The sequence below is a fragment of the Ambystoma mexicanum genome, unplaced genomic scaffold, assembly GCF_040938575.1.
Source record: "Ambystoma mexicanum isolate Mex_15411 unplaced genomic scaffold, UKY_AmexF1_1 Mex_scaf46, whole genome shotgun sequence".
NCBI classification, from domain to species: Eukaryota; Metazoa; Chordata; class Amphibia; order Caudata; family Ambystomatidae; genus Ambystoma; species Ambystoma mexicanum.
This window is the reverse complement of record NW_027182462.1, coordinates 355,748-382,234: the sequence shown is the minus strand read 5'-3', so window position 1 is coordinate 382,234 and position 26,487 is coordinate 355,748. Positions and strand designations below refer to the sequence as shown.

The 26,487-nt window shown below is 43.4% G+C and overlaps 26 non-coding genes across 26 annotated transcripts; 19 read left to right on the top strand and 7 right to left on the bottom strand.

Annotated features, from left to right (window-relative positions):
- Positions 1 to 179: 179 nt before the first annotated feature.
- TRNAI-UAU (transfer RNA isoleucine (anticodon UAU)) lies at positions 180 to 273 on the bottom strand. The gene is made up of 2 exons: positions 237 to 273; positions 180 to 215 (listed from the first exon to the last, which is right to left on the bottom strand). It is a non-coding gene; the product is annotated as a tRNA-Ile (tRNA).
- A 1,021-nt stretch (positions 274 to 1,294) lies between these two features.
- TRNAT-UGU (transfer RNA threonine (anticodon UGU)) lies at positions 1,295 to 1,366 on the top strand. The gene has a single exon. It is a non-coding gene; the product is annotated as a tRNA-Thr (tRNA).
- Positions 1,367 to 2,053: 687 nt separating this feature from the next.
- Positions 2,054 to 2,135, top strand: TRNAS-GCU (transfer RNA serine (anticodon GCU)). Its single transcript has one exon. It is a non-coding gene; the product is annotated as a tRNA-Ser (tRNA).
- Positions 2,136 to 2,681: 546 nt separating this feature from the next.
- Positions 2,682 to 2,753, top strand: TRNAT-CGU (transfer RNA threonine (anticodon CGU)). Its single transcript has one exon. It is a non-coding gene; the product is annotated as a tRNA-Thr (tRNA).
- Positions 2,754 to 4,241: 1,488 nt separating this feature from the next.
- On the bottom strand, positions 4,242 to 4,336 carry TRNAI-UAU (transfer RNA isoleucine (anticodon UAU)). The gene is made up of 2 exons: positions 4,299 to 4,336; positions 4,242 to 4,277 (listed from the first exon to the last, which is right to left on the bottom strand). It is a non-coding gene; the product is annotated as a tRNA-Ile (tRNA).
- Positions 4,337 to 5,358: 1,022 nt separating this feature from the next.
- On the top strand, positions 5,359 to 5,430 carry TRNAT-UGU (transfer RNA threonine (anticodon UGU)). The gene has a single exon. It is a non-coding gene; the product is annotated as a tRNA-Thr (tRNA).
- Positions 5,431 to 6,117: 687 nt separating this feature from the next.
- TRNAS-GCU (transfer RNA serine (anticodon GCU)) lies at positions 6,118 to 6,199 on the top strand. Its single transcript has one exon. It is a non-coding gene; the product is annotated as a tRNA-Ser (tRNA).
- Positions 6,200 to 6,745: 546 nt separating this feature from the next.
- Positions 6,746 to 6,817, top strand: TRNAT-CGU (transfer RNA threonine (anticodon CGU)). Its single transcript has one exon. It is a non-coding gene; the product is annotated as a tRNA-Thr (tRNA).
- Positions 6,818 to 8,303: 1,486 nt separating this feature from the next.
- TRNAI-UAU (transfer RNA isoleucine (anticodon UAU)) lies at positions 8,304 to 8,398 on the bottom strand. The gene is made up of 2 exons: positions 8,361 to 8,398; positions 8,304 to 8,339 (listed from the first exon to the last, which is right to left on the bottom strand). It is a non-coding gene; the product is annotated as a tRNA-Ile (tRNA).
- Positions 8,399 to 9,420: 1,022 nt separating this feature from the next.
- Positions 9,421 to 9,492, top strand: TRNAT-UGU (transfer RNA threonine (anticodon UGU)). The gene has a single exon. It is a non-coding gene; the product is annotated as a tRNA-Thr (tRNA).
- A 687-nt stretch (positions 9,493 to 10,179) lies between these two features.
- TRNAS-GCU (transfer RNA serine (anticodon GCU)) lies at positions 10,180 to 10,261 on the top strand. The gene has a single exon. It is a non-coding gene; the product is annotated as a tRNA-Ser (tRNA).
- A 546-nt stretch (positions 10,262 to 10,807) lies between these two features.
- Positions 10,808 to 10,879, top strand: TRNAT-CGU (transfer RNA threonine (anticodon CGU)). Its single transcript has one exon. It is a non-coding gene; the product is annotated as a tRNA-Thr (tRNA).
- A 1,453-nt stretch (positions 10,880 to 12,332) lies between these two features.
- TRNAI-UAU (transfer RNA isoleucine (anticodon UAU)) lies at positions 12,333 to 12,427 on the bottom strand. Its single transcript has 2 exons — positions 12,390 to 12,427; positions 12,333 to 12,368 (listed from the first exon to the last, which is right to left on the bottom strand). It is a non-coding gene; the product is annotated as a tRNA-Ile (tRNA).
- A 1,022-nt stretch (positions 12,428 to 13,449) lies between these two features.
- On the top strand, positions 13,450 to 13,521 carry TRNAT-UGU (transfer RNA threonine (anticodon UGU)). Its single transcript has one exon. It is a non-coding gene; the product is annotated as a tRNA-Thr (tRNA).
- Positions 13,522 to 14,208: 687 nt separating this feature from the next.
- Positions 14,209 to 14,290, top strand: TRNAS-GCU (transfer RNA serine (anticodon GCU)). The gene has a single exon. It is a non-coding gene; the product is annotated as a tRNA-Ser (tRNA).
- Positions 14,291 to 14,836: 546 nt separating this feature from the next.
- TRNAT-CGU (transfer RNA threonine (anticodon CGU)) lies at positions 14,837 to 14,908 on the top strand. The gene has a single exon. It is a non-coding gene; the product is annotated as a tRNA-Thr (tRNA).
- Positions 14,909 to 16,361: 1,453 nt separating this feature from the next.
- Positions 16,362 to 16,456, bottom strand: TRNAI-UAU (transfer RNA isoleucine (anticodon UAU)). The gene is made up of 2 exons: positions 16,419 to 16,456; positions 16,362 to 16,397 (listed from the first exon to the last, which is right to left on the bottom strand). It is a non-coding gene; the product is annotated as a tRNA-Ile (tRNA).
- A 1,023-nt stretch (positions 16,457 to 17,479) lies between these two features.
- On the top strand, positions 17,480 to 17,551 carry TRNAT-UGU (transfer RNA threonine (anticodon UGU)). Its single transcript has one exon. It is a non-coding gene; the product is annotated as a tRNA-Thr (tRNA).
- Positions 17,552 to 18,238: 687 nt separating this feature from the next.
- Positions 18,239 to 18,320, top strand: TRNAS-GCU (transfer RNA serine (anticodon GCU)). Its single transcript has one exon. It is a non-coding gene; the product is annotated as a tRNA-Ser (tRNA).
- A 546-nt stretch (positions 18,321 to 18,866) lies between these two features.
- TRNAT-CGU (transfer RNA threonine (anticodon CGU)) lies at positions 18,867 to 18,938 on the top strand. The gene has a single exon. It is a non-coding gene; the product is annotated as a tRNA-Thr (tRNA).
- Positions 18,939 to 20,426: 1,488 nt separating this feature from the next.
- Positions 20,427 to 20,521, bottom strand: TRNAI-UAU (transfer RNA isoleucine (anticodon UAU)). Its single transcript has 2 exons — positions 20,484 to 20,521; positions 20,427 to 20,462 (listed from the first exon to the last, which is right to left on the bottom strand). It is a non-coding gene; the product is annotated as a tRNA-Ile (tRNA).
- Positions 20,522 to 21,543: 1,022 nt separating this feature from the next.
- Positions 21,544 to 21,615, top strand: TRNAT-UGU (transfer RNA threonine (anticodon UGU)). Its single transcript has one exon. It is a non-coding gene; the product is annotated as a tRNA-Thr (tRNA).
- A 1,286-nt stretch (positions 21,616 to 22,901) lies between these two features.
- On the top strand, positions 22,902 to 22,973 carry TRNAM-CAU (transfer RNA methionine (anticodon CAU)). Its single transcript has one exon. It is a non-coding gene; the product is annotated as a tRNA-Met (tRNA).
- Positions 22,974 to 24,461: 1,488 nt separating this feature from the next.
- On the bottom strand, positions 24,462 to 24,556 carry TRNAI-UAU (transfer RNA isoleucine (anticodon UAU)). The gene is made up of 2 exons: positions 24,519 to 24,556; positions 24,462 to 24,497 (listed from the first exon to the last, which is right to left on the bottom strand). It is a non-coding gene; the product is annotated as a tRNA-Ile (tRNA).
- A 1,022-nt stretch (positions 24,557 to 25,578) lies between these two features.
- On the top strand, positions 25,579 to 25,650 carry TRNAT-UGU (transfer RNA threonine (anticodon UGU)). The gene has a single exon. It is a non-coding gene; the product is annotated as a tRNA-Thr (tRNA).
- A 687-nt stretch (positions 25,651 to 26,337) lies between these two features.
- On the top strand, positions 26,338 to 26,419 carry TRNAS-GCU (transfer RNA serine (anticodon GCU)). Its single transcript has one exon. It is a non-coding gene; the product is annotated as a tRNA-Ser (tRNA).
- Positions 26,420 to 26,487: the final 68 nt, after the last annotated feature.

The following is a 26,487-nucleotide window of genomic DNA, read 5'->3' as shown; positions in this document are numbered from 1 at the left end:
TAAAGCGCAAACACCCCATAAATAACTTGCAATGAGTATTCCATGTCTAAAAGGCAGAGGAGCTGTCATACAACATTAACTGACAATCAAGGAAACCTTGAGGTGAACCAAAAAATGTCCAGAACATTTATTGGTTCAATAATTCAGTTTTGGGGTGAATTAGTAAAAAGTTCCAAAGTTGCTCCAGGTGAGGCTTGAACTCACAACCTCGGCATTGCTCACTGCATGTACTGCTGTATAAGTACCGCGCGCTAACCGATTGCGCCACTGAGCTGCTGTGTTTTGGTTTTCGACATGAAACTACACCCACAAACACACACACAAGTGTACAAAAGCACCCACAAGCTCTGGCATTGTCTTTTTAGCTGACACCAAATTATGGGTGCCTTGTAGTGCCCATATTGTGCCACTGGAGCTTACCTTTTAGCCTGATATACACTTTGCCACTGATGTTCAGCCAATGGTGCAGTCAAATGTCCCTTCTACATTTTTGTCATGCTGCAGGCAGTGCCACTGGAGCCAGCATGATGCTCTTCCTCATATTCAACACGTGTCAATTGAAACACCTCCCAATGTCATCTTGGCGATGCCTATAAACACCCCAGGACTTTGATGAATTTTTCTCAACAGCAAGTGAGGCAGTTTTCCTGCAAACGGCTGGATGTACCTCAACAAGGAACGCATTGTGGTTCTATTTTGAAGATGTTTGTGTTATTACCTGTAAAGACTTGAATGCCTAACATAATCCCTGTAGACGAGGTGGCCGAGTGGTTAAGGCGATGGACTGCTAATCTGCTGTACACGCGTGGTTTCGAATCCCACCTTTGTCGATTTTAACTTTTGAAATCTTTTTTAAACATCTGCATTGCTCTAAGCACCATTGCCATTGGCTTTCAAAGAACATACAGACAAAAGTGAAAATATGCATGTTAGTTGATTAAGAAGGACACAAACAAGGTTGTCGTGTTACTGGCAGGAATGCAATCTGCTGTGCTTGACTACCCTTTGAGCCAGAATCCGGATAGAAATTTAAAAAAGCAAAGGTAATATCCATATTGTCTCTCTGCTGCCATGTACATGTTTTTTCAACTTTCACGCATCACATCTCCTCATTAGTCACCCTAAAATTGCGCGGAATACGCACAAATTAGCTGCTCCTCAAAAAATCGGCCAGAAAAAAACAGGTCAAATCACAATCATATACATACATTCTCACACACCCTTCAAATATGTCTACCCAGTAAACATCATGTTGTGTGCTCGTTGTGTTGCTGTTATGCGTCATAACCTGAGGGGCTCTGTAGCTCAGTGGCAGAGCACTGGTCTTGTAAACCAGGGGTCGTGAGTTCGATCCTCATCAGGGCCTCCAAATGGTAATTTTCTTGAACATTGTTGAATAGGAACTGATATTGCACATTGTACCTGTGCAACCTTTTACCAATGGATTCGGGCCTATAACAAAGCCACAAGCGCAAGGTGTCTGAATAGTCTGTGGGGAAGGTCGGCTTTCTGGACCTAATTTCTTCAAGAAAAAGACCTTGATAATCTTGTGATGACAGATGCAGATGATCACGGTGAAGCCCTTACTCTATTGAACAGTACAGCGGTTCTGGGTTGCACGCCTTTCTCTATTTTCAGGGACGTTGATGTGGCAAAATTTAATTGGAAAAGGGTTATTGCCATCACTCACTATTTAAATTCAATGACATCACAGGAAGCAACAGCATCTGAACTTTGATCTTGGCTGGAAACGTTGAATGATGCCAAACACTGGGAAACTGGAGCTTGCGTTATGCTGGTTTTACTACTAATGGTGTGCCATACGGAAGCTCAAGCACCTTCCTCTGGATTAGTGTTGTGAACCCTCCAGGAGCTCTTGTTATATTTTTCTGAACTTCAACTTGATGTGTTTATCTATCAATGGCCGGGTAAGGAAGAACGAGTCAACGATCTTGTTTCTACTATGACAAACATGATCTATTTTTCACTGACTTTGCACCACCATTGTTTTATCTCTTCTTTAAGCATGGGACTCGAGCACCGTTCTCAAACAGACGAGGTGGCCGAGTGGTTAAGGCGATGGACTGCTAATCCATTGTGCTCTGCACACGTGGGTTCAAATCCCACCTTCGTCGTATTTTTTCTTTATAGTCTGCATTTAAACATAGACCAAAGTCTTTCAACCTCCATGTGAAAGACAGGAATGAGTACAGATATGGAAATAGAGATGTAAAAATAAGTTCATTGGTGCAGGCGGAGAATGAAATTAGTCAAAGACTTTCCTCGTAGGTTTCCATTCTTTACTATTATAGGAGCCAAAATCAGCGCAGTTAGTAAATTCCCAAGCTTACATCCCAAATTCTTTTTTCTTTTAGTTGTCTGCCTTTTACATGTTCCTTTTGCCATCATTCTGACCTGCTATCTAAACTCATGAACCTGTTCAGCATCCTACTCAATACATACATACCCGTAAAAGTACATACTCAAACGCATACCGACAATGTATCACCAACATAAGCACACACGCTTTCGCAAATCAGATGTATGATGACGTACTGAACACATGCAGAGATATACAGCCATTTTTACACAACCAGAAATTCATATACCTGGAGATCTAACTAGGTAAAACCCATGGTTTCTTTGCACTTTCTGTTGTTGGCTGTGAGCAAGCAGCAGGTGGCCTTGTAGCTCAGTGGCAGAGCACTGGTCTCGTAAACCAGCGGTCATGAGTTCAAACCTCATCAGGGCCTCGGGCGGATTATTTTCAAAAAGCACGGGGAAGAGAAGCCAGAGTTGCACCATCTACAGAGAACCTTTTATGACGGGATGCATCCTCATAATTGAAGTCTTCCACAGAAGGAGTGAAATAGAGTTCGAGAGGAAGGCCTAATGTTTTCAGGCAAAGACTGACAAAAACCTTGCAATGTCGCATGTAGCTGCTTTGGTGAAAAGACTGTTCAAGTTCACAATGCAACGGAGGGGTGTTCCCCACCTCCATACAATCATCTCTTTGATAATGTAAACGTGCCAGGCGTGTTGAAAGACAAAGACAGACACAACCGCACATACCAGTTGAAGGAAGACAGCCAGCAAACACATTTGTATAGAGGTAAGCAAGCCTCAATTAGAGATGTGAGTCCCTCCGTTTCTGCGGGAGTCCACAAGTTTAATAAAAAATGAACACATATCTTTCATGTTCTAATGATTACCAATCTTTCTGATTAGCTCTGCATAGCTCCAATGGCTATGTGTGTGTGTGTGTGTGTATGTGCCCGTGTGTGTAGGGGAAGGGGTCGGTAGATGTGTTCACGCAGAGCAAGTTGCATACATCGCCAACAGCCATTCTCTCCTGCTCCTGTGCATCCAGTTCGGAAGCGAACCCACCCAATTGTTCTATATGTCTGCTACCCTGACCGCATTCACACATCATTGGCTATTAGTATGCAGTTTGTGGGCGCTGTCAATGGGATATAAGCACCATTCCCCATGTCTGCAATAGCTAGACCAGATTCTGAGGTATGATGAGCAGGGGTCCAGGCACTTCGCCTGACGAACGCCGGGCTTAGCCCTGCCGAGCCTAGCCCTGAGGGGCCTAACTGGGCATGGCCCTGTGTAAGGTAGGGTGAGCAGGGGACCACTTGCAACTAACCTTCGGCACCAATCAGGCATGGAGAGGTCTGTGCAAATGCCCAGCCCTTTAGCAATCTCGATCTGCAAAACCTTCAACTCCTAATTCTCATGGCTCCCAGAAGCCCTAGCCCATATGCAAATGAGGCGAGTTCCTATCAGCATCCTTGTTCTGCTTGATTTTATCAAAGTGACTGCCTGATTAGTGAAAGGGTATTTATTCTCAGAGGTTTGCTTCAAAGGCGATAATGCAGTAAATAGACAACATTATTCTTTGTAAGTTGATATTGTCTCCTGGATCCTACTCCAGTAACCCTTTTTCTACCTTTACAAATGTCTTCCGTAAGTGGTGCTCAGCAGAAAATGGAGTATAATAACAGTTGACATTTTTTATTTTCTGTTCTATTTTCAAAAACCCTCCGTAGCTGTATTTAAAGCGCAAACACCCCATAAATAACTTGCAATGAGTATTCCATGTCTAAAAGGCAGAGGAGCTGTCATACAACATTAACTGACAATCAAGGAAACCTTGAGGTGAACCAAAAAATGTCCAGAACATTTATTGGTTCAATAATTCAGTTTTGAGGTGAATTAGTAAAAAGTTCCAAAGTTGCTCCAGGTGAGGCTTGAACTCAAAACCTCAGCATTGCTCACTGCATGTACTGCTGTATAAGTACCGTGCGCTAACCGATTGCGCCACTGGAGCTGCTGTGTTTTGGTTTTCGACATGAAACTACACCCACAAACACACACACAAGTGTACAAAAGCACCCACAAGCTCTGGCATTGTCTTTTTAGCTGACACCAAATTATGGGTGCCTTGTAGTGCCCATATTGTGCCACTGGAGCTTACCTTTTAGCCTGATATACACTTTGCCACTGATGTTCAGCCAATGGTGCAGTCAAATGTCCCTTCTACATTTTTGTCATGCTGCAGGCAGTGCCACTGGAGCCAGCATGATGCTCTTCCTCATATTCAACACGTGTCAATTGAAACACCTCCCAATGTCATCTTGGCGATGCCTATAAACACCCCAGGACTTTGATGAATTTTTCTCAACAGCAAGTGAGGCAGTTTTCCTGCAAACGGCTGGATGTACCTCAACAAGGAACGCATTGTGGTTCTATTTTGAAGATGTTTGTGTTATTACCTGTAAAGACTTGAATGCCTAACATAATCCCTGTAGACGAGGTGGCCGAGTGGTTAAGGCGATGGACTGCTAATCTGCTGTACACGCGTGGTTTCGAATCCCACCTTTGTCGATTTTAACTTTTGAAATCTTTTTTAAACATCTGCATTGCTCTAAGCACCATTGCCATTGGCTTTCAAAGAACATACAGACAAAAGTGAAAATATGCATGTTAGTTGATTAAGAAGGACACAAACAAGGTTGTCGTGTTACTGGCAGGAATGCAATCTGCTGTGCTTGACTACCCTTTGAGCCAGAATCCGGATAGAAATTTAAAAAAGCAAAGGTAATATCCATATTGTCTCTCTGCTGCCATGTACATGTTTTTTTCAACTTTCACGCATCACATCTCCTCATTAGTCACCCTAAAATTGCGCGGAATACGCACAAATTAGCTGCTCCTCAAAAAATCGGCCAGAAAAAAACAGGTCAAATCACAATCATATACATACATTCTCACACACCCTTCAAATATGTCTACCCAGTAAACATCATGTTGTGTGCTCGTTGTGTTGCTGTTATGCGTCATAACCTGAGGGGCTCTGTAGCTCAGTGGCAGAGCACTGGTCTTGTAAACCAGGGGTCGTGAGTTCGATCCTCATCAGGGCCTCCAAATGGTAATTTTCTTGAACATTGTTGAATAGGAACTGATATTGCACATTGTACCTGTGCAACCTTTTACCAATGGATTCGGGCCTATAACAAAGCCACAAGCGCAAGGTGTCTGAATAGTCTGTGGGGAAGGTCGGCTTTCTGGACCTAATTTCTTCAAGAAAAAGACCTTGATAATCTTGTGATGACAGATGCAGATGATCACGGTGAAGCCCTTACTCTATTGAACAGTACAGCGGTTCTGGGTTGCACGCCTTTCTCTATTTTCAGGGACGTTGATGTGGCAAAATTTAATTGGAAAAGGGTTATTGCCATCACTCACTATTTAAATTCAATGACATCACTGGAAGCCGCAGCATCTGAACTTTGATCTTGGCTGGAAACGTTGAATGATGCCAAACACTGGGAAACTGGAGCTTGCGTTATGCTGGTTTTACTACAAATGGTGTGCCATACGGAAGCTCAAGCACCTTCCTCTGGATTAGTGTTGTGAACCCTCCAGGAGCTCTTGTTATATTTTTCTGAACTTCAACTTGATGTGTTTATCTATCAATGGCCGGGTAAGGAAGAACAAGTCAACGATCTTGTTTCTACTATGACAAACATGATCTATTTTTCACTGACTTTGCACCACCATTGTTTTATCTCTTCTTTAAGCATGGGACTCGAGCACCGTTCCCAAACAGACGAGGTGGACGAGTGGTTAAGGCGATGGACTGCTAATCCATTGTGCTCTGCACGCGTGGGTTCGAATCCCACCTTTCTCGTATTTTTTCTTTATAGTCTGCATTTAAACATAGACCAAAGTCTTTCAACCTCCCTGTGAAAGACAGGAATGAGTACAGATATGGAAATAGAGATGTAAAAATAAGTTCATTGGTGCAGGCGGAGAATGAAATTAGTCAAAGACTTTCCTCGTAGGTTTCCATTCTTTACTATTATAGGAGCCAAAATCAGCGCAGTTAGTAAATTCCCAAGCTTACATCCCAAATTCTTTTTTCTTTTAGTTGTCTGCCTTTTACATGTTCCTTTTGCCATCATTCTGACCTGCTATCTAAACTCATGAACCTGTTCAGCATCCTACTCAATACATACATACCCGTAAAAGTACATACTCAAACGCATACCGACAATGTATCACCAACATAAGCACACACGCTTTCGCAAATCAGATGTATGATGACGTACTGAAAACATGCAGAGATATACAGCCATTTTTACACAACCAGAAATTCATATACCTGGAGATCTACCTAGGTAAAACCCATGGTTTCTTTGCACTTTCTGTTGTTGGCTGTGAGCAAGCAGCAGGTGGCCTTGTAGCTCAGTGGCAGAGCACTGGTTTCGTAAACCAGCGGTCATGAGTTCAAACCTCATCAGGGCCTCGGGCGGATTATTTTCAAAAAGCACGGGGAAGAGAAGCCAGAGTTGCACCATCTACAGAGAACCTTTTATGACGGGATGCATCCTCATAATTGAAGTCTTCCACAGAAGGAGTGAAATAGAGTTCGAGAGGAAGGCCTAATGTTTTCAGGCAAAGACTGACAAAAACCTTGCAATGTCGCATGTAGCTGCTTTGGTGAAAAGATTGTTCAAGTTCACAATGCAACGGAGGGGTGTTCCCCATCTCCATACAATCATCTCTTTGATAATGTAAACGTGCCAGGCGTGTTGAAAGACAAAGACAGACACAACCGCACATACCAGTTGAAGAAAGACAGCCAGCAAACACATTTGTATAGAGGTAAGCAAGCCTCAATTAGAGATGTGAGTCCCTCCGTTTCTGCGGGAGTCCACAAGTTTAATAAAAAATGAACACATATCTTTCATGTTCTAATGATTACCAATCTTTCTGATTAGCTCTGCATAGCTCCAATGGCTATGTGTGTGTGTGTGTGTATGTGCCCGTGTGTGTAGGGGAAGGGGTCGGTAGATGTGTTCACGCAGAGCAAGTTGCATACATCGCCAACAGCCATTCTCTCCTGCTCCTGTGCATCCAGTTCGGAAGCGAACCCACCCAATTGTTCTATATGTCTGCTACCCTGACCGCATTCACACATCATTGGCTATTAGTATGCAGCTTGTGGGCGCTGTCAATGGGATATAAGCACCATTCCCCATGTCTGCAATAGCTAGACCAGATTCTGAGGTATGATGAGCAGGGGTCCAGGCACTTCGCCTGACGAACGCCGGGCTTAGCCCTGCCGGGCCTAGCCCTGAGGGGCCTAACTGGGCATGGCCCTGTGTAAGGTAGGGTGAGCAGGGGACCACTTGCAACTAACCTTCGGCACCAATCAGACATGGAGAGGTCTGTGCAAATGCCCAGCCCTTTAGCAATCTCGATCTGCAAAACCTTCAACTCCTAATTCTCATGGCTCCCAGAAGCCCTAGCCCATATGCAAATGAGGCGAGTTCCTATCAGCATCCTTGTTCTGCTTGATTTTATCAAAGTGACTGCCTGATTAGTGAAAGGGTATTTATTCTCAGAGGTTTGCTTCAAAGGCGATAATGCAGTAAATAGACAACATTATTCTTTGTAAGTTGATATTGTCTCCTGGATCCTACTCCAGTAACCCTTTTTCTACCTTTAAAAATGTCTTCCGTAAGTGGTGCTCAGCAGAAAATGGAGTATAATAACAGTTGACATTTTTTATTTTCTGTTCTATTTTCAAAAACCCTCCGTAGCTGTATTTAAAGCGCAAACACCCCATAAATAACTTGCAATGAGTATTCCATGTCTAAAAGGCAGAGGAGCTGTCATACAACATTAACTGACAATCAAGGAAACCTTGAGGTGAACCAAAAAATGTCCAGAACATTTATTGGTTCAATAATTCAGTTTTGAGGTGAATTAGTAAAAAGTTCCAAAGTTGCTCCAGGTGAGGCTTGAACTCACAACCTCGGCATTGCTCACTGCATGTACTGCTGTATAAGTACCGTGCGCTAACCGATTGCGCCACTGGAGCTGCTGTGTTTTGGTTTTCGACATGAAACTACACCCACAAACACACACACAAGTGTACAAAAGCACCCACAAGCTCTGGCATTGTCTTTTTAGCTGACACCAAATTATGGGTGCCTTGTAGTGCCCATATTGTGCCACTGGAGCTTACCTTTTAGCCTGATATACACTTTGCCACTGATGTTCAGCCAATGGTGCAGTCAAATGTCCCTTCTACATTTTTGTCATGCTGCAGGCAGTGCCACTGGAGCCAGCATGATGCTCTTCCTCATATTCAACACGTGTCAATTGAAACACCTCCCAATGTCATCTTGGCGATGCCTATAAACACCCCAGGACTTTGATGAATTTTTCTCAACAGCAAGTGAGGCAGTTTTCCTGCAAACGGCTGGATGTACCTCAACAAGGAACGCATTGTGGTTCTATTTTGAAGATGTTTGTGTTATTACCTGTAAAGACTTGAATGCCTAACATAATCCCTGTAGACGAGGTGGTCGAGTGGTTAAGGCGATGGACTGCTAATCTGCTGTACACGCGTGGTTTCGAATCCCACCTTTGTCGATTTTAACTTTTGAAATCTTTTTTAAACATCTGCATTGCTCTAAGCACCATTGCCATTGGCTTTCAAAGAACATACAGACAAAAGTGAAAATATGCATGTTAGTTGATTAAGAAGGACACAAACAAGGTTGTCGTGTTACTGGCAGGAATGCAATCTGCTGTGCTTGACTACCCTTTGAGCCAGAATCCGGATAGAAATTTAAAAAAGCAAAGGTAATATCCATATTGTCTCTCTGCTGCCATGTACATGTTTTTTTCAACTTTCACGCATCACATCTCCTCATTAGTCACCCTAAAATTGCGCGGAATACGCACAAATTAGCTGCTCCTCAAAAAATCGCCCAGAAAAAAACAGGTCAAATCACAATCATATACATACATTCTCACACACCCTTCAAATATGTCTACCCAGTAAACATCATGTTGTGTGCTCGTTGTGTTGCTGTTATGCGTCATAACCTGAGGGGCTCTGTAGCTCAGTGGCAGAGCACTGGTCTTGTAAACCAGGGGTCGTGAGTTCGATCCTCATTAGGGCCTCCAAATGGTAATTTTCTTGAACATTGTTGAATAGGAACTGATATTGCACATTGTACCTGTGCAACCTTTTACCAATGGATTCGGGCCTATAACAAAGCCACAAGCGCAAGGTGTCTGAATAGTCTGTGGGGAAGGTCGGCTTTCTGGACCTAATTTCTTCAAGAAAAAGACCTTGATAATCTTGTGATGACAGATGCAGATGATCACGGTGAAGCCCTTACTCTATTGAACAGTACAGCGGTTCTGGGTTGCACGCCTTTCTCTATTTTCAGGGACGTTGATGTGGCAAAATTTAATTGGAAAAGGGTTATTGCCATCACTCACTATTTAAATTCAATGACATCACAGGAAGCAGCAGCATCTGAACTTTGATCTTGGCTGGAAACGTTGAATGATGCCAAACACTGGGAAACTGGAGCTTGCGTTATGCTGGTTTTACTACTAATGGTGTGCCATACGGAAGCTCAAGCACCTTCCTCTGGATTAGTGTTGTGAACCCTCCAGGAGCTCTTGTTATATTTTTCTGAACTTCAACTTGATGTGTTTATCTATCAATGGCCGAGTAAGGAAGAACGAGTCAACGATCTTGTTTCTCCTATGACAAACATGATCTATTTTTCACTGACTTTGCACCACCATTGTTTTATCTCTTCTTTAAGCATGGGACTCGAGCACTGTTCCCAAACAGACGAGGTGGCCGAGTGGTTAAGGCGATGGACTGCTAATCCATTGTGCTCTGCACGCGTGGGTTCAAATCCCACCTTCGTCGTATTTTTTCTTTATAGTCTGCATTTAAACATAGACCAAAGTCTTTCAACCTCCCTGTGAAAGACAGGAATGAGTACAGATATGGAAATAGAGATGTAAAAATAAGTTCATTGGTGCAGGCGGAGAATGAAATTAGTCAAAGACTTTCCTCGTAGGTTTCCATTCTTTACTATTATAGGAGCCAAAATCAGCGCAGTTAGTAAATTCCCAAGCTTACATCCCAAATTCTTTTTTCTTTTAGTTGTCTGCCTTTTACATGTTCCTTTTGCCATCATTCTGACCTGCTATCTAAACTCATGAACCTGTTCAGCATCCTACTCAATACATACATACCCGTAAAAGTACATACTCAAACGCATACCGACAATGTATCACCAACATAAGCACACACGCTTTCGCAAATCAGATGTATGATGACGAACTGAACACATGCAGAGATATACAGCCATTTTTACACAACCAGAAATTCATATACCTGGAGATCTAACTAGGTAAAACCCATGGTTTCTTTGCACTTTCTGTTGTTGGCTGTGAGCAAGCAGCAGGTGGCCTTGTAGCTCAGTGGCAGAGCACTGGTCTCGTAAACCAGCGGTCATGAGTTCAAACCTCATCAGGGCCTCGGGCGGATTATTTTCAAAAAGCACGGGGAAGAGAAGCCAGAGTTGCACCATCTACAGAGAACCTTTTATGACGGGATGCATCCTCATAATTGAAGTCTTCCACAGAAGGAGTGAAATAGAGTTCGAGAGGAAGGCCTAATGTTTTCAGGCAAAGACTGACAAAAACCTTGCAATGTCGCATGTAGCTGCTTTGGTGAAAAGACTGTTCAAGTTCACAATGCAACGGAGGGGTGTTCCCCACCTCCATACAATCATCTCTTTGATAATGTAAACGTGCCAGGCGTGTTGAAAGACAACGACAGACACAACCGCACATACCAGTTGAAGAAAGAAAGCCTCAATTAGAGATGTGAGTCCCTCCGTTTCTGCGGGAGTCCACAAGTTTAATAAAAAATGAACACATATCTTTCATGTTCTAATGATTACCAATCTTTCTGATTAGCTCTGCATAGCTCCAATGGCTATGTGTGTGTGTGTGTGTATGTGCCCGTGTGTGTAGGGGAAGGGGTCGGTAGATGTGTTCACGCAGAGCAAGTTGCATACATCGCCAACAGCCATTCTCTCCTGCTCCTGTGCATCCAGTTCGGAAGCGAACCCACCCAATTGTTCTATATGTCTGCTACCCTGACCGCATTCACCCATCATTGGCTATTAGTATGCAGCTTGTGGGCGCTGTCAATGGGATATAAGCACCATTCCCCATGTCTGCAATAGCTAGACCAGATTCTGAGGTATGATGAGCAGGGGTCCAGGCACTTCGCCTGACGAACGCCGGGCTTAGCCCTGCCGGGCCTAGCCCTGAGGGGCCTAACTGGGCATGGCCCTGTGTAAGGTAGGGTGAGCAGGGGACCACTTGCAACTAACCTTCGGCACCAATCAGGCATGGAGAGGTCTGTGCAAATGCCCAGCCCTTTAGCAATCTCGATCTGCAAAACCTTCAACTCCTAATTCTCATGGCTCCCAGAAGCCCTAGCCCATATGCAAATGAGGCGAGTTCCTATCAGCATCCTTGTTCTGCTTGATTTTATCAAAGTGACTGCCTGATTAGTGAAAGGGTATTTATTCTCAGAGGTTTGCTTCAAAGGCGATAATGCAGTAAATAGACAACATTATTCTTTGTAAGTTGATATTGTCTCCTGGATCCTACTCCAGTAACCCTTTTTCTACCTTTACAAATGTCTTCCGTAAGTGGTGCTCAGCAGAAAATGGAGTATAATAACAGTTGACATTTTTTATTTTCTGTTCTATTTTCAAAAACCCTCTGTAGCTGTATTTAAAGCGCAAACACCCCATAAATAACTTGCAATGAGTATTCCATGTCTAAACGGCAGAGGAGCTGTCATACAACATTAACGGCAATCAAGGAAACCTTGAAGTGAACCAAAAAATGTCCAGAACATTTATTGGTTCAATAATTCAGTTTTGAGGTGAATTAGTAAAAAGTTCCAAAGTTGCTCCAGGTGAGGCTTGAACTCACAACCTCGGCATTGCTCACTGCATGTACTGCTGTATAAGTACCGTGCGCTAACTGATTGCGCCACTGGAGCTGCTGTGTTTTGGTTTTCGACATGAAACTACACCCACAAACACACACACAAGTGTACAAAAGCACCCACAAGCTCTGGCATTGTCTTTTTAGCTGACACCAAATTATGGGTGCCTTGTAGTGCCCATATTGTGCCACTGGAGCTTACCTTTTAGCCTGATATACACTTTGCCACTGATGTTCAGCCAATGGTGCAGTCAAATGTCCCTTCTACATTTTTGTCATGCTGCAGGCAGTGCCACTGGAGCCAGCATGATGCTCTTCCTCATATTCAACACGTGTCAATTGAAACACCTCCCAATGTCATCTTGGCGATGCCTATAAACACCCCAGGACTTTGATGAATTTTTCTCAACAGCAAGTGAGGCAGTTTTCCTGCAAACGGCTGGATGTACCTCAACAAGGAACGCATTGTGGTTCTATTTTGAAGATGTTTGTGTTATTACCTGTAAAGACTTGAATGCCTAACATAATCCCTGTAGACGAGGTGGCCGAGTGATTAAGGCGATGGACTGCTAATCTGCTGTACACGCGTGGTTTCGAATCCCACCTTTGTCGATTTTAACTTTTGAAATCTTTTTTAAACATCTGCATTGCTCTAAGCACCATTGCCATTGGCTTTCAAAGAACATACAGACAAAAGTGAAAATATGCATGTTAGTTGATTAAGAAGGACACAAACAAGGTTGTCGTGTTACTGGCAGGAATGCAATCTGCTGTGCTTGACTACCCTTTGAGCCAGAATCCGGATAGAAATTTAAAAAAGCAAAGGTAATATCCATATTGTCTCTCTGCTGCCATGTACATGTTTTTTTCAACTTTCGCGCATCACATCTCCTCATTAGTCACCCTAAAATTGCGCGGAATACGCACAAATTAGCTGCTCCTCAAAAAATCGGCCAGAAAAAAACAGGTCAAATCACAATCATATACATACATTCTCACACCCCCTTCAAATATGTCTACCCAGTAAACATCATGTTGTGTGCTCGTTGTGTTGCTGTTATGCGTCATAACCTGAGGGGCTCTGTAGCTCAGTGGCAGAGCACTGGTCTTGTAAACCAGGGGTCGTGAGTACGATCCTCTTCAGGGCCTCCAAATGGTAATTTTCTTGAACATTGTTGAATAGGAACTGATATTGCACATTGTACCTGTGCAACCTTTTACCAATGGATTCGGGCCTATAACAAAGCCACAAGCGCAAGGTGTCTGAATAGTCTGTGGGGAAGGTCGGCTTTCTGGACCTAATTTCTTCAAGAAAAAGACCTTGATAATCTTGTGATGACAGATGCAGATGATCACGGTGAAGCCCTTACTCTATTGAACAGTACAGCGGTTCTGGGTTGCACGCCTTTCTCTATTTTCAGGGACGTTGATGTGGCAAAATTTAATTGGAAAAGGGTTATTGCCATCACTCACTATTTAAATTCAATGACATCACAGGAAGCAGCAGCATCTGAACTTTGATCTTGGCTGGAAACGTTGAATGATGCCAAACACTGGGAAACTGGAGCTTGCGTTATGCTGGTTTTACTACTAATGGTGTGCCATACGGAAGCTCAAGCACCTTCCTCTGGATTAGTGTTGTGAACCCTCCAGGAGCTCTTGTTATATTTTTCTGAACTTCAACTTGATGTGTTTATCTATCAATGGCCGGGTAAGGAAGAACGAGTCAACGATCTTGTTTCTACTATGACAAACATGATCTATTTTTCACTGACTTTGCACCACCATTGTTTTATCTCTTCTTTAAGCATGGGACTCGAGCACCGTTCCCAAACAGACGAGGTGGCCGAGTGGTTAAGGCGATGGACTGCTAATCCATTGTGCTCTGCACGCGTGGGTTCGAATCCCACCTTCGTCGTATTTTTTCTTTATAGTCTGCATTTAAACATAGACCAAAGTCTTTCAACCTCCCTGTGAAAGACAGGAATGAGTACAGATATGGAAATAGAGATGTAAAAATAAGTTCATTGGTGCAGGCGGAGAATGAAATTAGTCAAAGACTTTCCTCGTAGGTTTCCATTCTTTACTATTATAGGAGCCAAAATCAGCGCAGTTAGTAAATTCCCAAGCTTACATCCCAAATTCTTTTTTCTTTTAGTTGTCTGCCTTTTACATGTTCCTTTTGCCATCATTCTGACCTGCTATCTAAACTCATGAACCTGTTCAGCATCCTACTCAATACATACATACCCGTAAAAGTACATACTCAAACGCATACCGACAATGTATCACCAACATAAGCACACACGCTTTCGCAAATCAGATGTATGATGACGAACTGAACACATGCAGAGATATACAGCCATTTTTACACAACCAGAAATTCATATACCTGGAGATCTAACTAGGTAAAACCCATGGTTTCTTTGCACTTTCTGTTGTTGGCTGTGAGCAAGCAGCAGGTGGCCTTGTAGCTCAGTGGCAGAGCACTGGTCTCGTAAACCAGTGGTCATGAGTTCAAACCTCATCAGGGCCTCGTGCGGATTATTTTCAAAAAGCATGGGGAAGAGAAGCCAGAGTTGCACCATCTACAGAGAACCTTTTATGACGGGATGCATCCTCATAATTGAAGTCTTCCACAGAAGGAGTGAAATAGAGTTCGAGAGGAAGGCCTAATGTTTTCAGGCAAAGACTGACAAAAACCTTGCAATGTCGCATGTAGCTGCTTTGGTGAAAAGACTGTTCAAGTTCACAATGCAACGGAGGGGTGTTCCCCACCTCCATACAATCATCTCTTTGATAATGTAAACGTGCCAGGCGTGTTGAAAGACAACGACAGACACAACCGCACATACCAGTTGAAGAAAGAAAGCCTCAATTAGAGATGTGAGTCCCTCCGTTTCTGCGGGAGTCCACAAGTTTAATAAAAAATGAACACATATCTTTCATGTTCTAATGATTACCAATCTTTCTGATTAGCTCTGCATAGCTCGAATGGCTATGTGTGTGTGTGTGTGTATGTGCCCGTGTGTGTAGGGGAAGGGGTCGGTAGATGTGTTCACGCAGAGCAAGTTGCATACATCGCCAACAGCCATTCTCTCCTGCTCCTGTGCATCCAGTTCGGAAGCGAACCCACCCAATTGTTCTATATGTCTGCTACCCTGACCGCATTCACCCATCATTGGCTATTAGTATGCAGCTTGTGGGCGCTGTCAATGGGATATAAGCACCATTCCCCATGTCTGCAATAGCTAGACCAGATTCTGAGGTATGATGAGCAGGGGTCCAGGCACTTCGCCTGACGAACGCCGGGCTTAGCCCTGCCGGGCCTAGCCCTGAGGGGCCTAACTGGGCATGGCCCTGTGTAAGGTAGGGTGAGCAGGGGACCACTTGCAACTAACCTTCGGCACCAATCAGGCATGGAGAGGTCTGTGCAAATGCCCAGCCCTTTAGCAATCTCGATCTGCAAAACCTTCAACTCCTAATTCTCATGGCTCCCAGAAGCCCTAGCCCATATGCAAATGAGGCGAGTTCCTATCAGCATCCTTGTTCTGCTTGATTTTATCAAAGTGACTGCCTGATTAGTGAAAGGGTATTTATTCTCAGAGGTTTGCTTCAAAGGCGATAATGCAGTAAATAGACAACATTATTCTTTGTAAGTTGATATTGTCTCCTGGATCCTACTCCAGTAACCCTTTTTCTACCTTAACAAATGTCTTCCGTAAGTGGTGCTCAGCAGAAAATGGAGTATAATAACAGTTGACATTTTTTATTTTCTGTTCTATTTTCAAAAACCCTCTGTAGCTGTATTTAAAGCGCAAACACCCCATAAATAACTTGCAATGAGTATTCCATGTCTAAACGGCAGAGGAGCTGTCATACAACATTAACGGCAATCAAGGAAACCTTGAAGTGAACCAAAAAATGTCCAGAACATTTATTGGTTCAATAATTCAGTTTTGAGGTGAATTAGTAAAAAGTTCCAAAGTTGCTCCAGGTGAGGCTTGAACTCACAACCTCGGCATTGCTCACTGCATGTACTGCTGTATAAGTACCGTGCGCTAACTGATTGCGCCACTGGAGCTGCTGTGTTTTGGTTTTCGACATGAAACTACACCCACAAACACACACACAAGTGTACAAAAGCACCCACAAGCTCTGGCATTGTCTTTTTAGCTGACACCAAATTATGGGTGCCTTGTAGTGCCCATATTGTGCCACTGGAGCTTACCTTTTAGCCTGATATACACTTTGCCACTGATGTTCAGCCAATGGTGCAGTCAAATGTCCCTTCTACATTTTTGTCATGCTGCAGGCAGTGCCACTGGAGCCAGCATGATGCTCTTCCTCATATTCAACACGTGTCAATTGAAACACCTCCCAATGTCATCTTGGCGATGCCTATAAACACCCCAGGACTTTGATGAATTTTTCTCAACAGCAAGTGAGGCAGTTTTCCTGCAAACGGCTGGATGTACCTCAACAAGGAACGCATTGTGGTTCTATTTTGAAGATGTTTGTGTTATTACCTGTAAAGACTTGAATGCCTAACATAATCCCTGTAGACGAGGTGGCCGAGTGGTTAAGGCAATGGACTGCTAATCTGCTGTACACGCGTGGTTTCGAATCCCACCTTTGTCGATTTTAACTTTTGAAATCTTTTTTAAACATCTGCATTGCTCTAAGCACCATTGCCATTGGCTTTCAAAGAACATACAGACAAAAGTGAAAATATGCATGTTAGTTGATTAAGAAGGACACAAACAAGGTTGTCGTGTTACTGGCAGGAATGCAATCTGCTGTGCTTGACTACCCTTTGAGCCAGAATCCGGATAGAAATTTAAAAAAAGCAAAGGTAATATCCATATTGTCTCTCTGCTGCCATGTACATGTTTTTTTCAACTTTCACGCATCACATCTCCTCATTAGTCACCCTAAAATTGCGCGGAATACGCACAAATTAGCTGCTCCTCAAAAAATCGCCCAGAAAAAAACAGGTCAAATCACAATCATATACATACATTCTCACACACCCTTCAAATATGTCTACCCAGTAAACATCATGTTGTGTGCTCGTTGTGTTGCTGTTATGCGTCATAACCTGAGGGGCTCTGTAGCTCAGTGGCAGAGCACTGGTCTTGTAAACCAGGGGTCGTGAGTTCGATCCTCATCAGGGCCTCCAAATAGTAATTTTCTTGAACATTGTTGAATAGGAACTGATATTGCACATTGTACCTGTGCAACCTTTTACCAATGGATTCGGGCCTATAACAAAGCCACAAGCGCAAGGTGTCTGAATAGTCTGTGGGGAAGGTCGGCTTTCTGGACCTAATTTCTTCAAGAAAAATACCTTGATAATCTTGTGATGACAGATGCAGATGATCACGGTGAAGCCCTTACTCTATTGAACAGTACAGCGGTTCTGGGTTGCACGCCTTTCTCTATTTTCAGGGACGTTGATGTGGCAAAATTTAATTGGAAAAGGGTTATTGCCATCACTCACTATTTAAATTCAATGACATCACAGGAAGCAGCAGCATCTGAACTTTGATCTTGGCTGGAAACGTTGAATGATGCCAAACACTGGGAAACTGGAGCTTGCGTTATGCTGGTTTTACTACAAATGGTGTGCCATACGGAAGCTCAAGCACCTTCCTCTGGATTAGTGTTGTGAACCCTCCAGGAGCTCTTGTTATATTTTTCTGAACTTCAACTTGATGTGTTTATCTATCAATGGCCGGGTAAGGAAGAACGAGTCAACGATCTTGTTTCTACTATGACAAACATGATCTATTTTTCACTGACTTTGCACCACCATTGTTTTATCTCTTCTTTAAGCATGGGACTCGAGCACCGTTCCCAAACAGACGAGGTGGCCGAGTGGTTAAGGCGATGGACTGCTAATCCATTGTGCTCTGCACGCGTGGGTTCGAATCCCACCTTCGTCGTATTTTTTCTTTATAGTCTGCATTTAAACATAGACCAAAGTCTTTCAACCTCCCTGTGAAAGACAGGAATGAGTACAGATATGGAAATAGAGATGTAAAAATAAGTTCATTGGTGCAGGCGGAGAATGAAATTAGTCAAAGACTTTCCTCGTAGGTTTCCATTCTTTACTATTATAGGAGCCAAAATCAGCGCAGTTAGTAAATTCCCAAGCTTACATCCCAAATTCTTTTTTCTTTTAGTTGTCTGCCTTTTACATGTTCCTTTTGCCATCATTCTGACCTGCTATCTAAACTCATGAACCTGTTCAGCATCCTACTCAATACATACATACCCGTAAAAGTACATACTCAAACGCATACCGACAATGTATCACCAACATAAGCACACACGCTTTCGCAAATCAGATGTATGATGACGTACTGAAAACATGCAGAGATATACAGCCATTTTTACACAACCAGAAATTCATATACCTGGAGATCTACCTAGGTAAAACCCATGGTTTCTTTGCACTTTCTGTTGTTGGCTGTGAGCAAGCAGCAGGTGGCCTTGTAGCTCAGTGGCAGAGCACTGGTCTCGTAAACCAGCGGTCATGAGTTCAAACCTCATCAGGGCCTCGGGCGGATTATTTTCAAAAAGCATGGGGAAGAGAAGCCAGAGTTGCACCATCTACAGAGAACCTTTTATGACGGGATGCATCCTCATAATTGAAGTCTTCCACAGAAGGAGTGAAATAGAGTTCGAGAGGAAGGCCTAATGTTTTCAGGCAAAGACTGACAAAAACCTTGCAATGTCGCATGTAGCTGCTTTGGTGAAAAGACTGTTCAAGTTCACAATGCAACGGAGGGGTGTTCCCCATCTCCATACAATCATCTCTTTGATAATGTAAACGTGCCAGGCGTGTTGAAAGACAAAGACAGACACAACCGCACATACCAGTTGAAGAAAGACAGCCAGCAAACACATTTGTATAGAGGTAAGCAAGCCTCAATTAGAGATGTGAGTCCCTCCGTTTCTGCGGGAGTCCACAAGTTTAATAAAAAATGAACACATATCTTTCATGTTCTAATGATTACCAATCTTTCTGATTAGCTCTGCATAGCTCCAATGGCTATGTGTGTGTGTGTGTGTGTATGTGCCCGTGTGTGTAGGGGAAGGGGTCGGTAGATGTGTTCACGCAGAGCAAGTTGCATACATCGCCAACAGCCATTCTCTCCTGCTCCTGTGCATCCAGTTCGGAAGCGAACCCACCCAATTGTTCTATATGTCTGCTACCCTGACCGCATTCACACATCATTGGCTATTAGTATGCAGCTTGTGGGTGCTGTCAATGGGATATAAGCACCATTCCCCATGTCTGCAATAGCTAGACCAGATTCTGAGGTATGATGAGCAGGGGTCCAGGCACTTCGCCTGACGAACGCCGGGCTTAGCCCTGCCGGGCCTAGCCCTGAGGGGCCTAACTGGGCATGGCCCTGTGTAAGGTAGGGTGAGCAGGGGACCACTTGCAACTAACCTTCGGCACCAATCAGGCATGGAGAGGTCTGTGCAAATGCCCAGCCCTTTAGCAATCTCGATCTGCAAAACCTTCAACTCCTAATTCTCATGGCTCCCAGAAGCCCTAGCCCATATGCAAATGAGGCGAGTTCCTATCAGCATCCTTGTTCTGCTTGATTTTATCAAAGTGACTGCCTGATTAGTGAAAGGGTATTTATTCTCAGAGGTTTGCTTCAAAGGCGATAATGCAGTAAATAGACAACATTATTCTTTGTAAGATGCATTTGTCTCCTGGATCCTACTCCAGTAACCCTTTTTCTACCTTTACAAATGTCTTCCGTAAGTGGTGCTCAGCAGAAAATGGAGTATAATAACAGTTGACATTTTTTATTTTCTGTTCTATTTTCAAAAACCCTCCGTAGCTGTATTTAAAGCGCAAACACCCCATAAATAACTTGCAATGAGTATTCCATGTCTAAAAGGCAGAGGAGCTGTCATACAACATTAACTGACAATCAAGGAAACCTTGAGGTGAACCAAAAAATGTCCAGAACATTTATTGGTTCAATAATTCAGTTTTGAGGTGAATTAGTAAAAAGTTCCAAAGTTGCTCCAGGTGAGGCTTGAACTCACAACCTCGGCATTGCTCACTGCATGTACTGCTGTATAAGTACCGCGCGCTAACCGATTGCGCCACTGGAGCTGCTGTGTTTTGGTTTTCGACATGAAACTACACCCACAAACACACACACAAGTGTACAAAAGCACCCACAAGCTCTGGCATTGTCTTTTTAGCTGACACCAAATTATGGGTGCCTTGTAGTGCCCATATTGTGCCACTGGAGCTTACCTTTTAGCCTGATATACACTTTGCCACTGATGTTCAGCCAATGGTGCAGTCAAATGTCCCTTCTACATTTTTGTCATGCTGCAGGCAGTGCCACTGGAGCCAGCATGATGCTCTTCCTCATATTCAACACGTGTCAATTGAAACACCTCCCAATGTCATCTTGGCGATGCCTATAAACACCCCAGGACTTTGATGAATTTTTCTCAACAGCAAGTGAGGCAGTTTTCCTGCAAACGGCTGGATGTACCTCAACAAGGAACGCATTGTGGTTCTATTTTGAAGATGTTTGTGTTATTACCTGTAAAGACTTGAATGCCTAACATAATCCCTGTAGACGAGGTGGCCGAGTGGTTAAGGCGATGGACTGCTAATCTGCTGTACACGCGTGGTTTCGAATCCCACCTTTGTCGATTTTAACTTTTGAAATCTTTTTTAAACATCTGCATTGCTCTAAGCACCATTGCCATTGGCTTTCAAAGAACATACAGACAAAAGTGAAAATATGCATGTTAGTTGATTAAGAAGGACACAAACAAGGTTGTCGTGTTACTGGCAGGAATGCAATCTGCTGTGCTTGACTACCCTTTGAGCCAGAATCCGGATAGAAATTTAAAAAAGCAAAGGTAATATCCATATTGTCTCTCTGCTGCCATGTACATGTTTTTTTCAACTTTCACGCATCACATCTCCTCATTAGTCACCCTAAAATTGCGCGGAATACGCACAAATTAGCTGCTCCTCAAAAAATCGGCCAGAAAAAAACAGGTCAAATCACAATCATATACATACATTCTCACACACCCTTCAAATATGTCTACCCAGTAAACATCATGTTGTGTGCTCGTTGTGTTGCTGTTATGCGTCATAACCTGAGGGGCTCTGTAGCTCAGTGGCAGAGCACTGGTCTTGTAAACCAGGGGTCGTGAGTTCGATCCTCATCAGGGCCTCCAAATGGTAATTTTCTTGAACATTGTTGAATAGGAACTGATATTGCACATTGTACCTGTGCAACCTTTTACCAATGGATTCGGGCCTATAACAAAGCCACAAGCGCAAGGTGTCTGAATAGTCTGTGGGGAAGGTCGGCTTTCTGGACCTAATTTCTTCAAGAAAAAGACCTTGATAATCTTGTGATGACAGATGCAGATGATCACGGTGAAGCCCTTACTCTATTGAACAGTACAGCGGTTCTGGGTTGCACGCCTTTCTCTATTTTCAGGGACGTTGATGTGGCAAAATTTAATTGGAAAAGGGTTATTGCCATCACTCACTATTTAAATTCAATGACATCACAGGAAGCAGCAGCATCTGAACTTTGATCTTGGCTGGAAACGTTGAATGATGCCAAACACTGGGAAACTGGAGCTTGCGTTATGCTGGTTTTACTACTAATGGTGTGCCATACGGAAGCTCAAGCACCTTCCTCTGGATTAGTGTTGTGAACCCTCCAGGAGCTCTTGTTATATTTTTCTGAACTTCAACTTGATGTGTTTATCTATCAATGGCCGGGTAAGGAAGAACGAGTCAACGATCTTGTTTCTACTATGACAAACATGATCTATTTTTCACTGACTTTGCACCACCATTGTTTTATCTCTTCTTTAAGCATGGGACTCGAGCACCGTTCCCAAACAGACGAGGTGGCCGAGTGGTTAAAGCAATGGACTGCTAATCCATTGTGCTCTGCACGTTTTTCTTTATAGTCTGCATTTAAACATAGACCAAAGTCTTTCAACCTCCCTGTGAAAGACAGGAATGAGTACAGATATGGAAATAGAGATGTAAAAATAAGTTCATTGGTGCAGGCGGAGAATGAAATTAGTCAAAGACTTTCCTCGTAGGTTTCCATTCTTTACTATTATAGGAGCCAAAATCAGCGCAGTTAGTAAATTCCCAAGCTTACATCCCAAATTCTTTTTTCTTTTAGTTGTCTGCCTTTTACATGTTCCTTTTGCCATCATTCTGACCTGCTATCTAAACTCATGAACCTGTTCAGCATCCTACTCAATACATACATACCCGTAAAAGTACATACTCAAACGCATACCGACAATGTATCACCAACATAAGCACACACGCTTTCGCAAATCAGATGTATGATGACGTACTGAACACATGCAGAGATATACAGCCATTTTTACACAACCAGAAATTCATATACCTGGAGATCTAACTAGGTAAAACCCACGGTTTCTTTGCACTTTCTGTTGTTGGCTGTGAGCAAGCAGCAGGTGGCCTTGTAGCTCAGTGGCAGAGCACTGGTCTCATAAACCAGCGGTCATGAGTTCAAACCTCATCAGGGCCTCGGGCGGATTATTTTCAAAAAGCACGGGGAAGAGAAGCCAGAGTTGCACCATCTACAGAGAACCTTTTATGACGGGATGCATCCTCATAATTGAAGTCTTCCACAGAAGGAGTGAAATAGAGTTCGAGAGGAAGGCCTAATGTTTTCAGGCAAAGACTGACAAAAACCTTGCAATGTCGCATGTAGCTGCTTTGGTGAAAAGACTGTTCAAGTTCACAATGCAACGGAGGGGTGTTCCCCATCTCCATACAATCATCTCTTTGATAATGTAAACGTGCCAGGCGTGTTGAAAGACAAAGACAGACACAACCGCACATACCAGTTGAAGAAAGACAGCCAGCAAACACATTTGTATAGAGGTAAGCAAGCCTCAATTAGAGATGTGAGTCCCTCCGTTTCTGCGGGAGTCCACAAGTTTAATAAAAAATGAACACATATCTTTCATGTTCTAATGATTACCAATCTTTCTGATTAGCTCTGCATAGCTCCAATGGCTATGTGTGTGTGTGTGTGTGTATGTGCCCGTGTGTGTAGGGGAAGGGGTCGGTAGATGTGTTCACGCAGAGCAAGTTGCATACATCGCCAACAGCCATTCTCTCCTGCTCCTGTGCATCCAGTTCGGAAGCGAACCCACCCAATTGTTCTATATGTCTGCTACCCTGACCGCATTCACACATCATTGGCTATTAGTATGCAGCTTGTGGGCGCTGTCAATGGGATATAAGCACCATTCCCCATGTCTGCAATAGCTAGACCAGATTCTGAGGTATGATGAGCAGGGGTCCAGGCACTTCGCCTGACGAACGCCGGGCTTAGCCCTGCCGGGCCTAGCCCTGAGGGGCCTAACTGGGCATGGCCCTGTGTAAGGTAGGCTGAGCAGGGGACCACTTGCAACTAACCTTCGGCACCAATCAGGCATGGAGAGGTCTGTGCAAATGCCCAGCCCTTTAGCAATCTCGATCTGCAAAACCTTCAACTCCTAATTCTCATGGCTCCCAGAAGCCCTAGCCCATATGCAAATGAGGCGAGTTCCTATCAGCATCCTTGTTCTGCTTGATTTTATCAAAGTGACTGCCTGATTAGTGAAAGGGTATTTATTCTCAGAGGTTTGCTTCAAAGGCGATAATGCAGTAAATAGACAACATTATTCTTTGTAAATTGATATTGTCTCCTGGATCCTACTCCAGTAACCCTTTTTCTACCTTTACAAATGTCTTCCGTAAGTGGTGCTCAGCAGAAAATGGAGTATAATAACAGTTGACATTTTTTATTTTCTGTTCTATTTTCAAAAACCCTCCGTAGCTGTATTTAAAGCGCAAACACCCCATAAATAACTTGCAATGAGTATTCCATGTCTAAAAGGCAGAGGAGCTGTCATACAACATTAACTGACAATCAAGGAAACCTTGAGGTGAACCAAAAAATGTCCAGAACATTTATTGGTTCAATAATTCAGTTTTGAGGTGAATTAGTAAAAAGTTCCAAAGTTGCTCCAGGTGAGGCTTGAACTCACAACCTCGGCATTGCTCACTGCATGTACTGCTGTATAAGTACCGCGCGCTAACCGATTGCGCCACTGGAGCTGCTGTGTTTTGGTTTTCGACATGAAACTACACCCACAAACACACACACAAGTGTACAAAAGCACCCACAAGCTCTGGCATTGTCTTTTTAGCTGACACCAAATTATGGGTGCCTTGTAGTGCCCATATTGTGCCACTGGAGCTTACCTTTTAGCCTGATATACACTTTGCCACTGATGTTCAGCCAATGGTGCAGTCAAATGTCCCTTCTACATTTTTGTCATGCTGCAGGCAGTGCCACTGGAGCCAGCATGATGCTCTTCCTCATATTCAACACGTGTCAATTGAAACACCTCCCAATGTCATCTTGGCGATGCCTATAAACACCCCAGGACTTTGATGAATTTTTCTCAACAGCAAGTGAGGCAGTTTTCCTGCAAACGGCTGGATGTACCTCAACAAGGAACGCATTGTGGTTCTATTTTGAAGATGTTTGTGTTATTACCTGTAAAGACTTGAATGCCTAACATAATCCCTGTAGACGAGGTGGTCGAGTGGTTAAGGCGATGGACTGCTAATCTGCTGTACACGCGTGGTTTCGAATCCCACCTTTGTCGATTTTAACTTTTGAAATCTTTTTTAAACATCTGCATTGCTCTAAGCACCATTGCCATTGGCTTTCAAAGAACATACAGACAAAAGTGAAAATATGCATGTTAGTTGATTAAGAAGGACACAAACAAGGTTGTCGTGTTACTGGCAGGAATGCAATCTGCTGTGCTTGACTACCCTTTGAGCCAGAATCCGGATAGAAATTTAAAAAAGCAAAGGTAATATCCATATTGTCTCTCTGCTGCCATGTACATGTTTTTTTCAACTTTCACGCATCACATCTCCTCATTAGTCACCCTAAAATTGCGCGGAATATGCACAAATTAGCTGCTCCTCAAAAAATCGCCCAGAAAAAAACAGGTCAAATCACAATCATATACATACATTCTCACACACCCTTCAAATATGTCTACCCAGTAAACATCATGTTGTGTGCTCGTTGTGTTGCTGTTATGCGTCATAACCTGAGGGGCTCTGTAGCTCAGTGGCAGAGCACTGGTCTTGTAAACCAGGGGTCGTGAGTTCGATCCTCATTAGGGCCTCCAAATGGTAATTTTCTTGAACATTGTTGAATAGGAACTGATATTGCACATTGTACCTGTGCAACCTTTTACCAATGGATTCGGGCCTATAACAAAGCCACAAGCGCAAGGTGTCTGAATAGTCTGTGGGGAAGGTCGGCTTTCTGGACCTAATTTCTTCAAGAAAAAGACCTTGATAATCTTGTGATGACAGATGCAGATGATCACGGTGAAGCCCTTACTCTATTGAACAGTACAGCGGTTCTGGGTTGCACGCCTTTCTCTATTTTCAGGGACGTTGATGTGGCAAAATTTAATTGGAAAAGGGTTATTGCCATCACTCACTATTTAAATTCAATGACATCACAGGAAGCAGCAGCATCTGAACTTTGATCTTGGCTGGAAACGTTGAATGATGCCAAACACTGGGAAACTGGAGCTTGCGTTATGCTGGTTTTACTACTAATGGTGTGCCATACGGAAGCTCAAGCACCTTCCTCTGGATTAGTGTTGTGAACCCTCCAGGAGCTCTTGTTATATTTTTCTGAACTTCAACTTGATGTGTTTATCTATCAATGGCCGAGTAAGGAAGAACGAGTCAACGATCTTGTTTCTCCTATGACAAACATGATCTATTTTTCACTGACTTTGCACCACCATTGTTTTATCTCTTCTTTAAGCATGGGACTCGAGCACCGTTCCCAAACAGACGAGGTGGCCGAGTGGTTAAGGCGATGGACTGCTAATCCATTGTGCTCTGCACGCGTGGGTTCAAATCCCACCTTCGTCGTATTTTTTCTTTATAGTCTGCATTTAAACATAGACCAAAGTCTTTCAACCTCCCTGTGAAAGACAGGA